Consider the following 8,337-nt stretch of genomic DNA (forward strand, 5'->3'; position numbering starts at 1 on the left):
ATCTCTGTCTACAAACCAGAAGATTACACAGTGAAGTAAAGGGAGAGGGACAGAAGTGTTTTCAAGTTTGTCCTGGATGCAGGCAGGCACGAGGAGACAGCACTTTTGTGAAGACTGTTTAAGCAGCTGGAAAAAAAATGCCATTTGTCAGAGAATTACGATAGTCTCGTCTAGACAAGGCAGTGCCTGAATCAGCTTCCAAATCCTGACAGATTAGTGTGTGCCGCAACTTGGAAACAAAATACAGATTTTTGCAGAGTTTTCTGTTGCATTAATAAATGTGTACTCCTATGCAGATGCACACAGAGGAAAAAATTGCATCTGGTTTACCTTGCTGTGGTTAGCGAGGTGGCCATCAATCAAACATGGCAGGAGGTTTGCAAGTGCTCAGCTTGGGAGCTCTGAGGGCTGTCTAGTCCAACTCCCCTGCAATGAACAGCACAGCTCCATCAGGTTGCCCAGGGTCTGATCCAGCCTGGCCTTGAAAGTCTCCAAGGATGAGGCATCAACCACATCTCTTGGCACCCTGTTCCAGCTCCCCTTTAGATACTGTCAGGCCACCATCAGGTCACCTCGCAGCCTTCTCTTCTCCAGGCCGAACAGCCTCAGCTCTCTCAGCCTGTCCTCACAGGAGAGCCATCCCATTCCTTGGATCATTTTTGTTGCCCTTTTCTGGACGCTCTCCAACAGGTGTACGTCTCTCTTGTACAAATCTGTCTCCTCTCTAGCCCGTTCCCATTTGCTTCTGAACATAATGCAACCATCTGTTTATTATCTCAGAAAAAAAAATGCGAGTTTTTATAGGTGCAATAAAACACAATTTCATTGTCTGCCAGGGGTTATGGCTCTCATTTCTAACCATGGTTTTGAGCTGAGAAGACTCGGAGACGTCAGCCCCGCGTTCCCTGTTGCTGTCAGCTTCCTTCAGACTGTTGCGACCTGTTTCATTAAAGCCATTCCCCCTCCCCGAGTGTTGTGTTTAATGACAGACTTTCACTGCTGGCATTGGTTTTCATTATTGGTCTTTGCACTTCCAGCATCTGGGAGCAGCGCACGCAGCATATGTTCATATAATTTATTTACATTTAGGGAAAGTGTGGTGTAGATTGTACACCGTTAAATTCCCCATTTGGATGACTGTTTCCTTGATGTGTTAGCACGGTGTTTTCGGAGCATTAGTGTTTCCTGTAGTAAAGACTTGATTCACTGTTGTGTCCTAATATGAATACCCCTGGTACCCGTCTTGTGGTATTTTTAGCTTCAAACACATCCTGTGATGCTGTGCGGTCTGCCATGGCCAAAAAACCTTTTCTTTCCCGACCACCTTTCTCTATCTTTGTCTTTTGGACCGTGTGTGAGGATGGAGGCCGTAATTATTGTTCCAGCTCAGTTCAGGGCTTGAATGTTTCCATATTAATGTCTGTCATTCTCTTATTTTGAGTGACAGTACTCCTGACTGGGAGCTGCCGAGAACAATCTGAGCATTAAAGATGCATGAGTTAAAAAAAAGAACAACCAACCAAAAAACAAACAGCATTTTTTAAGCTGCCCCATTCGAACGTCTCAGAAATATGTGCTCATATCACATCAAAACTGCCAGCAATGGCAGGCTTTTTCCTTTGCAGAAAGGGGGCCTTGTAAATAGTTGTATTCATTGGAGTTAAAATTAGGTTTCTGTGGTGTTGACTTGCAGCCAGCTTTTCCCACAGGGCAATTTATTAAATAAAAAAAAGAAAAAGGAAAAAAAAAAAAAGAGGGGGGTGTGTGTAGGAAACCTTAAAATAGCTACAAGCATATGACACGTTCTGTGAACTTGAGAGCCCATTCAGGCTAAATATTTCTTTGTATTTCTTGGTGCCTCCAAGGAAGAGTGTGGCAATAAACTAAGTTTCTTTACGTTCTAATGCATGGAGTGTGACTTTGGTGGCTTTTTTTTCTGATTTGAGTTTTCCTGGGTGGATTCTGTGAGATGGTTGTTAGAGAAAAGCAGTAATATTCTTCGTCAGACCCCTGGTTTGGGAGAACTTGCCCAGGTCCATGAACACAGCCGCGGTTCTCCCACTGTGTTGCTGGATTTTAAGAGGGATAGGGTTCAAATGGATGTCAGTGGTTGTTTTTTTGAGAAAATAGAATAAACATTATGGTCTGCCCAGTATTTGTGTGTACCACCAAACAAGTGAACTGGAGCTTGGATTGGACATCGTGGTTTCCTTATTTTGGTACACTCTGAAGGCAAAAGCCTTGTGCTTCACCACAGCACTGCCCATTTGGGCAACAGCAATAATTTTCTTCCTGCCTTTGGCCAGGGTCAGAAATAAATCTTGGACTTTCTCCCGGGCAGACATTGTTCATTTTACCTCTCTCCCATCTTTCTCATGTCACGGCTCCACAAAGCGGTGGAGCGTGGGCTGCCAGCACAGCTCTGGGGGCTGAAAAACAAAGGGCCCTCCAACGGCAACTTTGACAGCATGAAGATTCTTCCAGAGACACTGAGGAAACTTCTTATGGAAGAGACTGCCTTGAATCTCCTCATTCATCCAAACACCAGAAGGGGATTGTGGTGTCGTTGACTGTCACTAGGAGCTGGGACCCACTTGCTGAGTCCTCACTCCATCTTTGCTCTCAGTCTCTCAAATGATCTTTCAGACAAGTCCCACTGGATGGATTATTTTCAGTTCTTTTGCTAAAGTTCTTGCAGGTACTGTTGGAAAACGTGGCTTAGAGTTCAGGTGTTATTATCACATGGTTAATTTGTCCTTCCTACTGAGCATTTCAAGGGAACAAAATTGCATCTCTCGGCAGTGTCTGCTTTGTGTGTTTTCTTATCTTCAAAAGCTACTTATTATCAGTCCCAGATGGTATTGCTGTACCTGCAAATCAATTGCAAGTAAAACAAGCCTTCATGTATGCACATGACATGATTTGATTTTGAAGGCAGAAAAATATACTCCGCCCTGGCTTTTTGGATTCTGCTAACATCCCTATCTGATTCACAGCTACCACTGGTTTCCCTGAGCAAAGTGCAGCCAAGGTGGAGTCTTAAAGGTGGCCATAAATCATTGAAGGTACAATAGCTCTCTTTTCTGACACCCCTCGTAAGCCCCTTGTGAATTCCACTGGGCTAATTTGCAGTGTACCATGGTCTCAAAAACAAAATCCACATTTTGAGGTCAATGTTATTGAAGCGTAATTCATAAGGATCAGTCACCCAGAAAGGAAAAAAGAAAAAAAAACATCAAAGGGAAATTCTTAAAAGGGTTCTATGCTACTAACAATTATAAAATGGATGCATTGCAGTGTATTATCAAGGAAACTTCATAAACTTTATTGTGGTATAGTAGGGCAGCGTAACTATCTGCGGTGCCTACATCCCCTTCCAGTCCCCGTCTGGATCGTGAAGTCTGCTGGTCTCTGCTTTCCCTCTGTAGCTCAGAAGAAATACCTTTCCTTTACCCTTCTATACCCCTCACCTTCATATTTTTCATTAGCATTCTATTGAAGAGAACCTAAGGGTTATCAGAAACAGCACGTTTTGCTTCTTAGCATGCAAATCCCAACTTATCTATGAGATTTGTGTTTATCTGGTAGACTGCACCCAACTTTTGTTCATTTTCAGTTTTTAGTAGAGCAGAAGCAGAGTAGACCTTGGGGTCCCTCAAAGCAAGTCGCTGTTCTGCCTCTGTGAAGGCACTCAGAACAAGTGCACAAAAGGAGTTGGATCCAAATCTGCTCTGAAGATGCGATGAGAGTCTCTCACAAATCACATGAGATTCATGATTTTTTGGCCTGTTGGATTTTGCTTAGGTTTTGATGGACTTATTCTAACAAAAGAAATTCTCCAATCCACACTGAATTCAATTAGTGCTGATGGTTACCTGTGGATAAATGAATAAATCATTCTCTGCTCTTCTATTTTTAAAGCTTTGTCTACGGCAATGTCTCTTTGCAGCCAGAGTGGAGAAAATGAACCCTTCCACTTCTTTTTTATGTTTCCTCAGAGCTAAAGTAACACTGCTGCCTGCCAGTTGGTCTTGGAGCGTTAAATTGAATCAGGGGCAAGAATAGTACGGAGTCAAAAAGCAGGCTTTTTCAACATTTTAGGTGTGCAGAAGGATCTGCTTGTGCTAGGTGAAACTTTCAGGGAGAGCTCTGTAGGTTCTCCTTCACTTGTTTGCATTGGCACGTGCAGCAGTCAAGCACTTGAGCATCTGCCATGAGGTTTGTGTTTCTGCAGGACTGGGGGCTTGGGGAAAGGGCTCCCGGGTGGGCTTGGAGCTGGGGGGGGTCCAAATGGCCACATTTACTTCTTGGGCTCGGCTGCCTGGCTGGGCAGAGCGGAGCGTGGCTGCGTGGCAGGAGTGGCTGCTCTCTCGGAGCTGAGCACTGGCACTTCTCGCAGAGGCAGCAGAGCTTTTCCCTTCCACACACAACCTATTGCCTCTTCAGTGCCAGTAAAAATAAGAGAACGGCACGGCTCAAATAGCAGACCTCCCTCAAAATAACTCTGTGGTCGTGAGCTGAGGGCAGGAATTGTTCCTTCTTGTTAGCGTGCGTGAGATAAATGAGTTGTGTGATTCTTTCCTGAGCCCCTTCCTTAACAAGGGGGCTCCTTCGAGAAAGAAGAGAGCAGTCACACACGCGTTTCTCTTGGAGGCCTAGCTTGAGCCTTCTTTTTCCTGCACTGGAGGGAAGATCTGTATTAAAGTATATTCACCAAATGGAACTCTATTTTTACTGTTTTACTGGGCAGTTCTGCTCAGGTTTATCAATTCTTTGTCATTTTAAGTTGAACTGGTTTGTCTGGGAACAAATTATTTTTTCTAACCAGGCGTTCCAGTGTGGGAATTTCTCTAATTTACTCCACAATACACTTGGGTTGGTGGAGGGATGGGGAAAAGTAAGGAATGCAGCAGGGTTTCCCCACACCCCGCTCACTGGCACCCTGAGATTAAAGTTCTTCATTTTCTCACAACAAACCCCTGACCCCTCCGCTTTCTTGTAACTCGGCATCCTCTAGATGGCCCTTAGGCATAGCTTACTGCATGATATGTGCAGATAGCTTAATAATAGGGTTTCCAGCTGTGAGGGTCTTATGGATGCTGTGAAATCCCAAATCGATTCAAGGAAATCTGCATTACAATGCACTGTTTGGTCCAGGTCTGTGCACTGAGCGGGTACACAAAAGGTAACGGAAACTAAATGTGTCAGGCATCATCTTTCTAATCCAATGTGGGGTCTGTTTAATCCCTTTCAAAAGATGTCTTAAGAACTCCCAGTGTCTTCATTGAGCGCGCTCACCCACTGCCGCTGAGGGGCCGGGGCTGCACCATTGCGGCTTGCTGAGCTGCCCTCCAGTTTGGCTTAATTAACACGTAGCTGCCCGTGGCTGAGCTGCCCTCGCTGAGTTGTGCTTAATTAACACATAGAGGCCCGTCGGCTGCTGCCCTGTCCTTGCTTCAGCCCATGGGGCTCACTAGGGAGGAAGGGCCTGTTGGGTCAGGCAGAGCTACGATGGCAGCGACGCTAACACTCAGCTCTTACAGCTCAACGCACCTACGCTTCCACGGGCACCAGCTCAGCTGGCAAAACCTTAAGCCCTCCTGAAAGCCCTTCGGCTCAGGCCCCGAGCTCTAGGCTCAAGGCACAGTTTACATTTTTCCAAATGTCAGTCTCCTGGGCCAGCTGTGTGAAGATGAATGCCACAGCAAAGTGGAATGGTGCTGGGAGTTGGTGAGGGTAAATGTGTGGTGACTAATGACCAAGTCTGATGGCCCAGAAGCTCTAGAATCTTCCAGCTCCTGTTGGCTTCTGGAGAATTGTGCCTATAGTGTAACCCCCCCCCGCTCTCGCTGTAGTGGAGTTGTGTTGAGTTATGGGCCAGCCTGGGGAGGGAAGAAGTCTGGGTGCTTGCAGCACTCAATGTCACATCCAACAGTTAATGTAAGAGTGATAATCAGCAGTAAGAAGTAAGAATGATATACCAGGAAGAGAATGGATGCACTGAGAATGCAAAGACGGATGAAAAATTAAGACCTGATGCAGGCAATCCAAACTTTTATCAATATTGATTTTGTTTGCTTGCATGTTTTCATAGTAGCAAGTTTTAGCTGGTTAGCAGAGCCCAGTGCATGAGAGCAAAGTGTAGCAGTGAGGCACAGAGGCAGACAATGACAGCAACGAATAAACCGAGCAGCCCTTTTCTCAGAACTCAGAGGCCATCTCCATTCTAAAAACCTGTGTGAATCTACAAAATAATAATAAAATACAATAAAATAAAAAATCAGGATAATTTAAATGGCAAAAATCAGCAAAAGATACACAGTTCAGGAACTACACATCCAGTGACAACAAAGAGCTGGCTGTACCAGCTGCAGCTCAGCTGAGCTTTGTTCTGTCTAGCAGCCGTAGCCTTTGCTAAGACAAAAGAAGAAGAGAGGTAGGAGAAAAATGCAGAATCCCTTTCTTTTACTCCATCTCCTAATGTTAGGTTTAGCTACAGTGTATTTTAGAAAGATCATTGTGTACTTATTAACCAACCACTAACACTTGTATATAGACATCTGTAGAAGTAACAAAACCATAACACGAAACCACTCAAGTTCTGCCTCTCCTTGCTGGTGCTGGGCTCTTCAGTCCCACCCTGTAGGTGTCTAGCAGGCTTCAGCAGCACCCAGGGATGGAGGACTTCTCTCTTTCCAGGGCCTCAGCGCAAGCCTAGTGACCTGCTTCCTGCCCTTAGTGTTCCTTGTGGCCATGCTTTCTCATGGAGCCCTAAGTTACATTTTTAGCTGGCATTTATGGTGATGTGGTGGTAGATACACCAGGGATGCCTGACAGGAAAAGGCTATGGACCAGTATGTCAATAGAGCTTTTTATCAATAACTGCTTCTAGATTGACACCTTGAGACAAAGTCTGGCCTTCACTGAGTGTTTCAGCACTGTAGGGCAGAGGCCTTGGGGTTCACCATCTTTTAATCAACTCTCTCTACATTTTCAGTTGAAGACAGGCAACTGGAACACACAACACATTGCCCTTCTGCATCTTTTCTGTCCTTTTCCAATGATATCGTGTGGTTGGAGCTGGTGGAAAAGTTTCAGTTGCAAAAGGAAAGTGAGAAAATACATTGAATATTTTAAGAAATTCCAAACTATAATAAAAACGGCGTTATCTCCTCATTTAGTTGTTTTAAATAGCTCTTTCATGTGGTGGGACAAAGGGACATTGTATTAATTGTGAAGTGTGAAATGCTTTTCTTGTTTGCTTGGGACAACAACTGGGAATACATGGATTTGCCTATTCACACTGTATTGTTATGACAACATATTTTCACAACGTATTTGAAAGCTGGCGCTATGAAAGGAATAATGTTGACTCTAAATCTGGAGGAGTTTCATGCTTTTGTTTTAAGCTTGCATGTATGAGCTCTGTCAAAATAGTCTTTCATCCGTGGTGTCTGCCTGATTCAAGGGCTCTTTTCTTGTTCAAATATCCTTTAGTAAAACCCATTTGACTGAAAGGCTGAGCAAACATGGGCTGGCTGTGATAAGAGTTATATGTGAAGTCTTTCACATGCTTTGTCAGCATGAGGTTTTTTCAGCCATGTGCCCAAGTCAAAGGAAAAAAAAATACCTCTTCCTTCTGCAGTAAGTTTATTTTCTTGAAGGTCATTATTTTAATTTATAATTGCTGTAATTTTGTGATGGATTTGTGGCGATAAACCATTACACTTTAGGTGAAATGTTAATCTGCTATGGATTAGTGTTGCTTATTAAGTCCTACCCTGGTGCTGTGTAACTAAAACAAATCACACCAGTACTTATGTCCCAGCCACAACCAAGTGTGCAGTGGTTCTGTTTTCTATGTCTCTTTTGTAGGCAGCTTGTCAAGCTTTCTTTAACACAGAAATGCTAAAAGGCATCGTGAGGAGTCTAATCCTTTAATTTTGCTAAGCACAGAAAAGGGGATGGAGAACCCTAATCAGCTCAATCAAAATTGAAAGCTTTTTTTTTTTTCAAATTCAATCATCATATGTGTCGATAGTAATGCATACGGATAAACAGAATAGAAGGCTTCATTTAAAGTCTATCTCTGTTAATACTTCAAGTCAAGATGCAGTGTGAGACTTTGTGTGTTTGAATCATCCAAGATGGTTTCTGGCAAAAAAAACAAAACAAAACCTGTTTGACTTGAGCAAGCACTCTGTGCCATGCAGTGCACTGCTTGTTTCCTCTAGTTAGTTTCACCCTGCAGTTGGTTTCTAGAAGAGCCAGATAAAAAACTGTACCTTGAAAGGCTGTGTCTCAGTGCTGAATCTTTCCAGCTATCCACACTCACCT

The sequence above is a fragment of the Cyrtonyx montezumae genome, unplaced genomic scaffold (assembly GCF_038088225.1).
Source record: "Cyrtonyx montezumae isolate F1298 unplaced genomic scaffold, pur_monq_1.0 scaffold_4, whole genome shotgun sequence".
NCBI lineage: Eukaryota > Metazoa > Chordata > Aves > Galliformes > Odontophoridae > Cyrtonyx > Cyrtonyx montezumae.